The sequence below is a fragment of the Papaver somniferum genome, chromosome 11 (genome assembly GCF_003573695.1).
Source record: "Papaver somniferum cultivar HN1 chromosome 11, ASM357369v1, whole genome shotgun sequence".
In the NCBI taxonomy this organism is placed as follows: domain Eukaryota; kingdom Viridiplantae; phylum Streptophyta; class Magnoliopsida; order Ranunculales; family Papaveraceae; genus Papaver; species Papaver somniferum.
The window spans coordinates 88,723,523-88,736,079 of record NC_039368.1 but is presented as its reverse complement, the minus strand read 5'-3'; positions in this window follow the sequence as shown (position 1 = coordinate 88,736,079).

The window sequence follows — 12,557 nt, the reverse complement described above, 5'->3', positions numbered from 1 at the left end:
TTTGGGAGATGAATTTATAGATTCGTCAATACCCGCTTCACGAAGGATGGCTGCGTGACTGGGATTGGAACGTATATAGGATATCCAGTGTGGCCATATCATAAGGGTTTTTTATTTGGATGATGCAGCGTTTATTCTTCAACAGTACATTGTTTTACCTAGGAGTAATTTCTGGGTATTAACACAAAGTATTGGAAATCAAGATGGTTTTAAGATAGTAGAAAAATGAGCATAAGGTTTAAATTTGAAGATCATCTTCTCAACAGACAGTGGAGCATGGATGAGTAGAGTTTCTGAAGAGATTATTCAACAAGACAATATTAGACGGAAATGGACAAGAAAGACGCATGATTCTATTTTCTTATTGAAGACCTTCAAAATGCAAGGGGAAAATTTCTCAAGATATCTAACAACGCTTTGTTTACTCCCAAAGGGAAGAATTGTTGGAAAAAATTGGGTTTCACAAAGGATGAATGAATCAGAGAAGAAAGTGTTGCACTCCAAAACTTTCAAGGCTTGTATAAATTTCTTTTAGACAAATATTTCTACCCTCCCAATAACAATTGGCGATTACAACAGGTATGCGAAATATTGCCTTCAGGATACAATGAAAGCCCTGCAACGAAAACTGAATTCAAGGTTTGTACCCCTTGATTCAATCAAGAACACACAAAGAGATTTCTGATTTCTGATGATGCTTTTTGAAACAGAGAAAACAGATTGATTTTTCTTATATGTTTAAACGAAACTGGGAGAAGCTATTTATAAAGGGTTTTGCACCTGTTGGGAATAGGTTTTTATTCGCCAACAGGTTTCTATTCACGAAACGTCGGGTTCCTTCATCAACAGACATCAATGGTGTCTTTTGGATTCGAAATTTTCGAACAGGCTTTTATCGGCCAAATAAAACCGTCAGTTCAAAAAATTCTTCCGGGGGCGTTGCCCCCTTGAAACCCCCACCAGGGGCGGTCTCCCCTGGACCCCCACGACCTGACCTGTCAGGTCGACCACAGCCTGGGGGGCGATGCCCCCAGGACCCCCCTTTGGTAAGCGGTGTTGAAAATATTCCAACAAGAATAAGTATGACTGGTTAAGATTCAATGACTTGCTCGACAAATTAATTGGCAGACTAGCATCAATTCAACAACAAGTACCGTATGTTGTTGATTTTCATGCCAATATCAGCAATTCGTCTTTTACAGACCTAGTCGAACATTTTTTCTGCACTGCTTATTAAATCTCATGGAATCAAGTCGTTAGGATAATATCGGTTAACCTTAAATGGGGTAGATATCCAAAGATAACTGTGACAATTAATACCTCTCCTCATTTTAAACAAAACAAATGACAAGGAAGGGGAGAGTTGTTGGAAACTCATTTAATGGAGTTTTAGGGTACTGCAATAAAGTCAAGAGATTGATTTTTGATGATGTTAACAAATACAAATTCTATTGAATTAAATCAAAACTGGATCAAGATTAAAGGGCTTCCAGTTTAATTGTGGTCCAAGAACTTTTTTGATCTACATAAAGCTAGAGATCATTGTTTTAATGATATGGACAAGAATTCAAAATACTTCCACATCAGGGACAACAAAAGAAGATCACGTAATATAATTGATTCTCTTCTCTCACTAGATAGTATTTGATGTTCAGATAAAGATTCTCTAGATGGTCTTCTTAGCAATCATTTTCAAAAAATTATGACTACATCAAACCCACCAGACAACTATTATTTTCTTCAGCATATTCCTTCTCTTATTATAGAAGAAGACAATCAAGAATTAGAAGTTATTCCATCTGAACAAGAAAATTTTAATGCTTTCATGTCTATGGATTCTTGGAAAAGCTCAGGGCCGAACGGTTTTCCCCTTGGCTTTTACCAATCACAGTGGAAAACAGTTAAAGATGATGTTTGTAAGATGATAAAGTCATTTTTCATTCTGGCTTTCTTTTTAAGCAGCTTAATAGAACCAGAGTTTCTTTAATATCCAAGATTCAATCTCCAAGCAAGCTTGTTGTAGTTTTTACAAATGATAAGTAGGCATTCGATTCTCGGACTCTTTTGAAGATTTGGTTTAAGATTAACTAAAGAAAATACTAAGACAAACTAATTAAAATTGATTTTTGGTTTATCAAGGAGAGATGATTCTAGGGTTTTGGATTCCACTACTTCCAATATTTGTAAACTCAATAAGAATTTCTTTGACAAAATACTTCTAATTTACTCAAAACAATTTCGAACCAGTCTCATGCTTTGGAAGATATAACGTTATAAGCTCTTTTTATGACTCTTGTCACTATTCTAAGGCCTAATTCTCCTTCGCTTATAAAAGATCGGGAGAAACTACCAAAATAATTATTATGAAGCATGTAAAGAAGAGAGAATTTTTAATAATTTAAAAGCACAAAAATGGAGTAATTGTCAAAGAAAATAATTATTAAAATTTATACATTGAAAATAACTTCTTCCAAAACCCTAGAAAAGAGATTTAGCTACTCATGGATCAAAAATAGAAGAAAAATTCATTAATCATTGTATTCAAAAAGATATAAATATGCTTACAATGATTCTGCGGTCGCTAAAGGTGTTTAGTTACGGAAACTGCTCAGCTTATACTGTTGCTAAAAGTCTTTCTTTAACAAACAGAGAACGATATATCCCTTCTGTTGTTGAATAACGGTATTGTTCTGCGACTGTTTCGGACATGCTATGTTCTTCGCGTTCTTGAGTTTTCGCAGCAGTAGAAGAATTTCAGAAACTCTCTAAAAATTGATTATAAGCACTATTCTTTCCCATACTCTCCGTATGTCCCTTTGGGACTCGAACAACTCATTTTTATACACAGCAGCACCCTTTAGGGCAAGTAATCTCCAAAAATATCTTCTTCTTTTTTCTCGGCCAAGTCACATAATTTTCTTCTCTTTCTTCACGCGTATTTCTTCTTTTGGCCCAATCTTCTCTTTTTAGATAATTCTGAATCTCAGGGAAGATATTCTATCCCATATTATCCAAGTAATTGCCAAATATTCAACCCGATAATCTTTCCACCTATGTGTTTTCTCCGGTAATATTCTCCTCCCCTGTTTACTCGTGGCACAATTATTCATCCCAACTTTTGCGAATCTAACAGTCGTACAAACTCTCTTTGATCCAAACAGGACCAACTCAATTGATATCCGTGATTGAATCTCGTTTAAACCCTTCCAAAATCCGAACCAAAAGTTACGCAGGTGAAAACTTCTTTTTCCCTGATTCTTCAAAACCCGATTATCTAGCCCAATTGTACTGAATACAACAAGCATACCAGCTCTATTTAGATATATGATGTCCATACGAACAAGTTTCGGCAATTGAATCTCTCCTGAAAGCCTCCAAAAATCCAACAGAACTTTCCGGCCGGATATAAACCTGAAAATGATATTTGTTCAATTGGTGATTATCCAACCAAATCTGGGCATATCCGAGACCATTACCATCTCTGTTTATCCCCAGGGAATATACCCATTCAATTTCAGCCCTTTAATCTCACTGAAACACCTTCAAATCACTAACCCTAATTCTGCCGGTTTGATAGTAGATTTTCCCGCCAAAATTTGAAATTCAAATGGAGAAGATGACCTCCCCTTATCCAACAGATGTGTCCCTTTAGCAATTTGGGGTACATTCAGCATTTTCTTGGGGTGCGAATAACAATTTTTGGGTTGTACGTAGTAGAATTTCTGGGGTGCCTTTATCAACTCTTCTGGGACATTTCTGGGGTGTGAATATCCAATGTTGGGGCGACTTTAGTAGTTTCACGAGCATCCATCTCTTACCTCTCATATCCACTTCTTTTCTTCAATTTTTATACATCACTAAGGCTGCCATGCTTTTCAGACATAACTTGCATCACTAAAGCCGACATGCCTTTCAGATAGAGATGAAGAAATAAAAGCAAATAATGAGAAATAATTCTCCTCCAACAGCAGTAGCACATGAAATGCCACTTTAGCCCTTTTAAGCGATGTTTCTCTTCTTTTTCTCCAAAGTACCTAAAACTCAAAATTAAACAAAAGATACATAATTTACAAGAAAAAATAGCAGAGAAAGCATAAAAATAGATAAATATCAAGGTGTTTTAGACACCTATAAAATTTAAAGACTTCAGACCAATTACATTATGCAATACCGTATACAAGATTATTTCAAAAATAATTTCTCTAAGGTTGAAAAAACATATTATCAATATCATCTCTCCTATGCAAGCCGCCTATGTCCCAGGGAGGTTAATATCAGAAAATGTATGCCTAGTTCAGGAGATTTTCCAAGCAATGAAGAAAAAAAGAAGGTCGTTGTGGTCATCTAGCACTAAAGATGGACATGTCGAAAGCTTTCGACAGACTTGAGTGGAGTTTCTTGATTGATATACTCAAGAAATTTGGTTTTGGAGATAAATTTTGTCAGCTCATCCATCAATTTATAAGCACGACTCAAATTGAAGTTCTTCTTAAAGGCAGTCCAACAAAAGCTTTTCATCCAACTCGAGGTATTCATCAAGGATATCCATTGTCTCTATATTTTTTCATTCTGGATACGGAGTATTTTTCAAGAGTATTATCTCACTGTGAAAGATCAGGACAACTCACAGGTATGAAAATCTCAAGATCATCTCCAAAAATAAATCATATACTTTTCGCAGATGATTGTTTTTTGTTCTGCAAAGCCAATCTTGATCAAACTAACAGACTACTCCAAGTCATAGAGGAATTTAGTACTTACTTAGGTCAGTTGATAAATTTCAACAAATCTGCAGTTTATTTTAGTTCCAACATGGTCCATTCTTCTTGCCAAACCATAAGTGGAATTCTTCAGGTACGTGAGATGACCTCAAAAGAAGATAAATATTTGGGGTTGCCTTTTTTTGTTGGTAGAAATAGAAAAGTCCCTTTTACAGTCTTACAAGAGAGAATGGATAATCGGTTATGTAAATGGAATGCAAGCAACATGTCTGAAGCTGCTAGGTGTGTGATGATTAAAAATGTTACAAACTCTATCCCTATTCACCATATGCAAAGTTTCAAACTTCCAGATGATACAATTAAGAGGATGAATTCCTTTCAACAAGCGTTTTGGAGAAACAAAAAGTCTAATAGAGGCAGGAAAATTGTAACTTGGAAAAGAGCTTGTCATCCTAAAGCAGAAGGTGTTCTTGGTTTTCGTGATATGCAGACTTTCAACAGAGCCTTGCTGGCTAAGTCATCTTGGAAACTATGTACGGATGAAACTTCAATAATGTCTAGATATCTTCAGGATAAATATTATCCAGATGGTGAACCTTTTAATTGGAAAGAAAAAAGTAATACTACATGGTCTTGGCACAGTACAAGCTCTAAGCTGCCGTTTATCAAAAGACACGGTTGCTGGTATTTGGGAATGTTAGAGCATTGCTCGGTCGAACTCGCATGCGTTGCTATCTCAAGCATGTTTGTCAATGTTAGTGATCAAAACTATAAGTCTTGATTTCTAGTCTACTATAGCTAAGATCTCGGACTAGGATAGAAAGTGTAGTCGAGCTCAAGAACTTCATGGAAATCATCATACAAGACGAAGGACTACTCAAGGAACCGATGGATCTTCATCAACTAAAAGGTATGTGGAGACTTGAACTTATCTATCACCCAAAAGTCTATCTACTATGTCTCCTATCTTGAGACAAAAGTCGTTTTGCTATATAGACTTAGATTATACACATTTGGTATTTCGAGCCGAGTTTACCTCGCCTATCTATTTATCGAAATATGTTGGTAAAACTTTCGCTTTAGCCAAGTTCATCTTTACCTAGTGACGAAAGTCATGTTATGTTTCAATCACTTTGAGAATTGCTCTGACGAAAAAGGGTTTGTGAATAACAACTATATAACGTCCTCTGGGAATGTTTCAATGATTGAAATGAGAGTTTAGATTGTATAACCATTGATGGATATAAGCATTATTGTGGAAACAGATATATGTATAAGTCTTATTCCTTGAACAAAAGTTTAAGAACTTTGTTGATTAAGAGAACCGGAATTGTTTGCACAGTTTGTGAACTCAGTCCGCGAACTGGCGGAGGTTATCGTCCGAGAATATCTGCTGGAGTTTGGAAACTCACTCAGGAAGCTCAGTCCGTGAACTGGATAAGTTCTAAAACCCGAGAATTTCTGCTGGAGTTTGTGAACTCCATCCGGGAACTTAAGTCCGCGAACCCGGTCCGCGAACTTGAGCAGGTTATATCTAAAAACGATTGTTCTTGAACTCATCTTTATTGATTAAGGAATGCTTTTGCAAACCGTGTCTATAAAGTTCATGAACCGATTCGAGTGAATCAAATCGTTTTTGCTTCGATTGTGTCTTGTGAAGTTACATAAGATCTAAGCAATTGAACAACTCTCTAACTAGTTCATTTGAGTCATTTGAACTAGTTATGCTGAAGAAGAATATGGTTGATATGAAAGTGATCATATGGCTAACCATTTGGTTAACTATTGTTTAACCAACTAATGTATAAGTTTGGGTACGGTTACACAAGCCCAGGAACGTGCATTTCATTTGTGTATGGCAAGATATGTTTTCGATCTAACGGTTGATAAATATTAGCTTGAATCTAATCATGTTTTCATATAACGGTGAATATTGAGTGCTTTGTTACTAAGCTAACATTGATTACAAACCCTGATTTGAAAGACTATATAAGGGAGAACTCTAGCAACCGGGAAAACTAATCCCCACACATTCTGTGTGATACTAGTTGTGCTAAGCTAGATTCGATTCTCCATTAACCTCTGGTTTTCTTTTCTCAAAACGGGTTAACGACTTAAAGACTTCATTGGGATTGTGAAGCCAGGCCGATACTACTTTTCTTGTAGTTGTGTGATCTGATCTTGCTGTTTCTATCGTACGGGTACAATTGTAATAATTGTCTTGAGATTTCTATCTCCGATAGGCAAGATAAAAATTAATCACAAACATCTTCGTCTCATCATTTGTGATTCCACAATATCTTTTTTCGCTGCGTCGATTAAGACTATTATGAGGTGATTGATAATACTAGGTTGTTCTTCGGGAATATAAGTCCGGGTTATCGATTGGTTCATGTTCACCTTGATTTATCAAAAGAAGGAACAAAACTCGTAGTTATATTCGTGGGAGACAGATTTATCTATTACCGTAGACATTTCTGTGTGATATAGTTTTTTTTATTAAAGTCTTCGACTTTGGGTCGTAGAAACTCTTAGTTGTGGGTGAGATCAACTAAGGGAATCAAGTACGTAGCATATTGCTGGGATCAGAGGCCTAGGAGCATAACTGTATCTTGGATCAGTGTGAGATTGGTTGGGGTTCAACTAAAGTCCATACCGAAGTTAGTTTGGATTAGTCTAGTGTCTGTATCGGCTTAATACAGTGTGTGTTCAATCTGGACTAGGTCCCGATGTTTTTCTGCATTTGCGGTTTCCTCGTTAACAAAATTCTGGTGTCTGTGTTATTTCTATTTCCACATTATATTGTTTATCTTTATAATTGGAATAATACAGGTTGTGCGTTGAAGATCAATCAATTAGAATATCCGACCTTTTGGTTGTTGATTTAAATTGATTGACGCTTGGATATTGGTCTTTGGTACCATCCAAGTTATCTCTCTTTGATAAAGACTCGCATATTTTTATTTGCTTGAGTAAAGATCAAATCGAGAGATTGAGATATTAACTCCTCGATATACTTTAATCTAGATTGAGTCTGACTCTCTAGTTGATTCTCTAGTAAAGTATATTGGAGTTAGTCCATACAGATTGCTAAGCGAAATATTGGGTGGTGTTCTTATACCCCCGCTTTTTCAATTGGTATCAGAGTAGGCAAACACGTTCAAGACCTTAAAAGTCTTTGTTTGTAGCGATATGACTCTATGAACAGTAGTGTTATCTCAATAAATGCACCACCAGATCCAGGGATTTCAGAATTCTCTTCCATGACTGATTTAATAAAATATGTAGAAGAAATTCTATCTAAACCTCCACCAGGTTTAAAATCCCTTGAAGTATTTTCAGGGCTTGAAAAGAAGCTTGAGAGCTTATCTCTTGATGTGGAGTTATACCTCCAGAAAGAGCAAGAATATCTTGATAGGTTAAATCAAGTTATGATGAATAATATTCATGTTGAGGTTGATATTGATTTACTAATCAGTGAGAGAAATCCTCCTCCTCTGCGTTATCTAATTAGTTGTGATAAACTAAACGAATTACAAGAGGAGTTTAAATCTCATCCATCTGAGTGTATCACCTCAAAGCATGAATTGATTCGTTGCTCAATTCCTGATACTTCCTATCTAGATAGTAGTATTGTCTTCTTTTATGAAGAATCTATGACGTCTCTTTTTATCAAAAGAGTTTCCCTTCGCAGTACTAAAAACTATCTGCAGAAACTGTTTTTTATAAGTTGGAAAACAAGAAATCAGAAACAAAAATCTTTTTGGGTTCTCTTGAAGTTATTTGATAGACTTATAAAAACAGTTCCTTGGGTGTTTCTCAACATTACAAGATTTAAGAGTTGTTAGAAAGAAACTATTTCTTGGTGCCATGGTGAGCAAGACATTGTTCACCTCAACACAACTTGTTTGTGTTGAAAGTCCATCCTCACCAAAAAATGCCCTGCTATGTATACGGTGAGGGAAGCACAACAACTGAAGCGCACAGATTATATTTGGTAAGGCTGTAGAATTCAATTGGACTTTACTAAAAATGTATGTCTATAAACATGAGCAAGTTTTAAGTTTTTATTACTTGTTTGAGTACTTATAATGATCCATGTACCTTGATTATCGTTCATTTCTACCTAACTTGATCTGTGTTTAAGGTTCTTAAATGTTTAGGTTTGAAAACATTAGTTCGGGATGTTTGGACTTCATGGTACACATACCAAGTATGCATAGCATCATTTAAAACCAAAATACAGGGGTTTAAGTTTGCAAACCCCGTCTGCGTACTGCTCCATGATATGAAAATTCGTTTGCAAACCCGTATGCATACTTGACATCGATATTAGGTAAACTTGTTTTCGACGTAACTTCTTCGTACGAACTCGGATTGACCTCATTTTTTTTTGCAATCTCTTCCTCTTTAAATTTTATTAAAAATGGAGATGAGAAACCTTGAATTTGGATGAGTTAAGATTGGTATTTGTCCTGTCTCTTGTTTTTGAGTATTTTGCTCCGTTTCGTTGCACTTGTTCCACTTCTCTTGAACTTGGGCACTTGGATTATTGGAGTACTACTCTTATTATCTAATTTGTAGCTTTTACAATAATGTTTTGTTGGTAAACCACAAAGAAGGAAGTTAAAGAATGGAAAGTAGTACGCAGTGCTATGGAATTCTTGAATGTTCACAATCATCCTATGTGAACTATGGCGCATGGTCGTTATTGACTTTGTATGTTATTCTTTGTTAAGAAAATCTTTTGATAAGCCTTTGGTGGCTATTATTGGTGTAAATCCATGCGAAAAAAGATTGATTCTACCCTAAAAGGACAAATCATCTTGTATGTGCATTATGAGTTTGTCTTGATGCCTAGGAAACTTCTTATGAGAATTTATTCTTATTTTTGAGAAGGATTACTAGAGTTTGGAATAGAAATTATTGTGATTACACATAGCTATGTCCAAAGCTTTTATCTTCATGTTTTTAAGTTTATTTTTTTAAATTCTAAAACTGTTTGGAAGATGATTTTTGCAGTATTAATCTTTATGGTTTTATATATTGCAATATTGTTATGGGATATGTGTGTGAACTTGATTGTCCCATACTTTGTCAAAAGTAAAGGCGTTCGTGAGTTGATATGTATGTATTGATGAAAGAATGAATTGACTTTTGACAAATACAAAAGTTAAGCCTATTATGTCAATTTTTGATAGGTTAAAAATCTTTTGTGTTTAAGGATTATGTCTATTGGATGTCATGTGCAAATGAAAATAGAATGAATCCTTGTGTATTCCGCAATATTGATCTTCCATGATCCATATTTTATGTATTATTGTGAGGCTCCGTAATGTGTCTTATATTGAGCACTAAACAACCAAGTTGATTATTTTATGATTAGCTTAGTTGTTGTTCCGTAAGGTACTATATGTCGAGCATTTTGAACTAAATTAATCATCTTGTTTGGTTATTTAGTTTTGACTCCATAAGTTCTTTATGTTTGAGCATTCTTGACTGGTTTATTGTTTATTATGGTTAACTTAGTCATCACTCCATAAATTCCTTATGTTGAGTATGACCAATAAATGATCAATTAAATTGATTACTTTTGTGATTAGTTTGATTGTGTATTTCAAATTAAATTAGTCATGGGTTTTCTTGTGATTAATTTGATTGAGTTTTTTGGATATAGAAATCATTCTTATGGTTTTGGTGTCCAACAAAAATCCTTCTTTTCTCTTGAAATTAAGGTCGTTCTTGTTGTTATTTCGGGAATGACATTTAATGGGGGAGAGTTCTTTTGAACTTGTGCTTAATTGCCAAATCTTTGTGGGGAGTGCGGTTGTGGAATATTTTAGGGGTTATCTTGTATCTTTAAACTCCTTGATGAATGCATTTAGATGCGGCTTTATGATTGCATCTAAAGAAAAAATTGGTATATACTTTCTTTTGGTCATGAAATGTCTCTTTTGGAAATTTCATTAGGATCCCGTTCTTGTACCTTTGCCAATTTTATTGACAAAAAGGGGGAGAATTAATATGTAGTTCACATCACAAATACATATGGTTTTTGGATCATTATGTAAGGGGGAGTGGTTTCCATGTGAGATGGAGTATTGACTAAGGGGGAGTAACATATCACCTTAGTATTCTTGTTAAAGTTGTGATACAATTGAACTTTGACGCTGTGTAATATTACTATGACACTGTATAACAATGATTGAGAACTCTTGTTTTCTCGTTGTTATAGCTACGTATTTTCAACAACGATGATGCTAAACTTACAACCTTTGGGATCATTGGAGTACTTGGGAGTGACGAAGATTTCAGTAATGTTGAAGATTAGGCATGTGGAATAGGAGCTTCAAAAATGTATTTATCTTTTTTGTATTCCATATGTATTAATGCCACTAAAATTGACAAAGGGGGAGATTGTTAGAGCATTGTTCGATCGAACTCGCATGCGTTTCTATCTCAAGCATGTTTGTCAATGTTAGTGATCAAAACTATAAGTTTTGATTTCTAGTCTACTATAGCTAAGGTTTCAGACTAGGATAGAAAGTGTAGTTGAGCTCAAGAACTCCATGGCAATCATCATACAAGACGAAGGACTACTAAAGGAACCGGTGGATCTTAATCAACTAAAAGGTATGTGGAAACTTGAACTTATCTATCACTCAAAAGTATATCTACTCTATCTCCTATCTTGAGACAAAATTCGTTTTGCTATATAGACTTAGATTATACACATTTGGTATTTCGAGCCGAGTTTACCTCGCCTATCTATTTCTCGAAATATGTTGGTAAAGCATTCTCTTTAGCCAAGTTCATATTTACCTAGTGACGGAAGTCATGTTATGTTCCAATCACTTTGAAAATTGCTCTGACCAAAATGGTTTGTGAATAACAACTATATAACGTCCTCTGAGAATGTTTCAATGATTGAAATGAGAGTTTAGATTGTATAACCATTGATGGATATAAGCATTGTTGTGGAAACACATATATGTATAAGTCCTATTCCTTGAACCAAAGTTTGCGAACTTTGTTGATCAAGAGAACCGGAATTGTTTGCACAGGTTGCGAACTCAGTCCGCGAACTGGCGGAGGTTCTCGTCCGAGAATATTTGCTGGAGTTTGGAAACTCACTCAGCAAGCTCAGTCCGTGAACTCAGTCCGCGAACTGGCGAAGTTCTCAAACCCGAGAATTTCTGCTGGAGTTTGTGAACTCCATCCGGGAACTTAAGTCCGCGAAATTGAGTATGTTATATCTAAAAACAATTGTTCTTGAACTCATCTTTATTGATTAAGGAATGCTTTTGCAAACCGTGGTTATAAAGTTCATGAACTGATTCGAGTGAATCAAATCATTTTTGCTTCGATTGTGTCTTGTGAAGTTACATAAGATCTAAGCAATTGAACAACTCTCTAACTAGTTCATTTGAGTCATTTGAACTAGTTATTGTGAAGAAGAATATGGTTGATATGAAAGTGATCATATGGCTAACCATTTGGTTAACTATTGTTGAACCAACAAATGTACAAGTTTGGGTACGATTACACAAGCCCAGGAACGTGCATTTCATTTGTGTATGAAAATCTATGTTTACGATATAACGGTTGATAAATATTAGCTTGAATCTAATCAGGTTTTCATCTAACGGTGAATATTGAATGCTTTGTTACTAAGCTAACATTGATTTCAAACCCTGATTTGAAAGACTATATAAGGGAGAACTCTAGCAACTGGGAAAACTAATCCCCACACATTTTGTGTGATACTAGTTGTGCTAAGCTAGAGTCGGTTCTCCTTTAACCTCTGGTTTTCTTTTCTCAAACCGGGTTAACGAC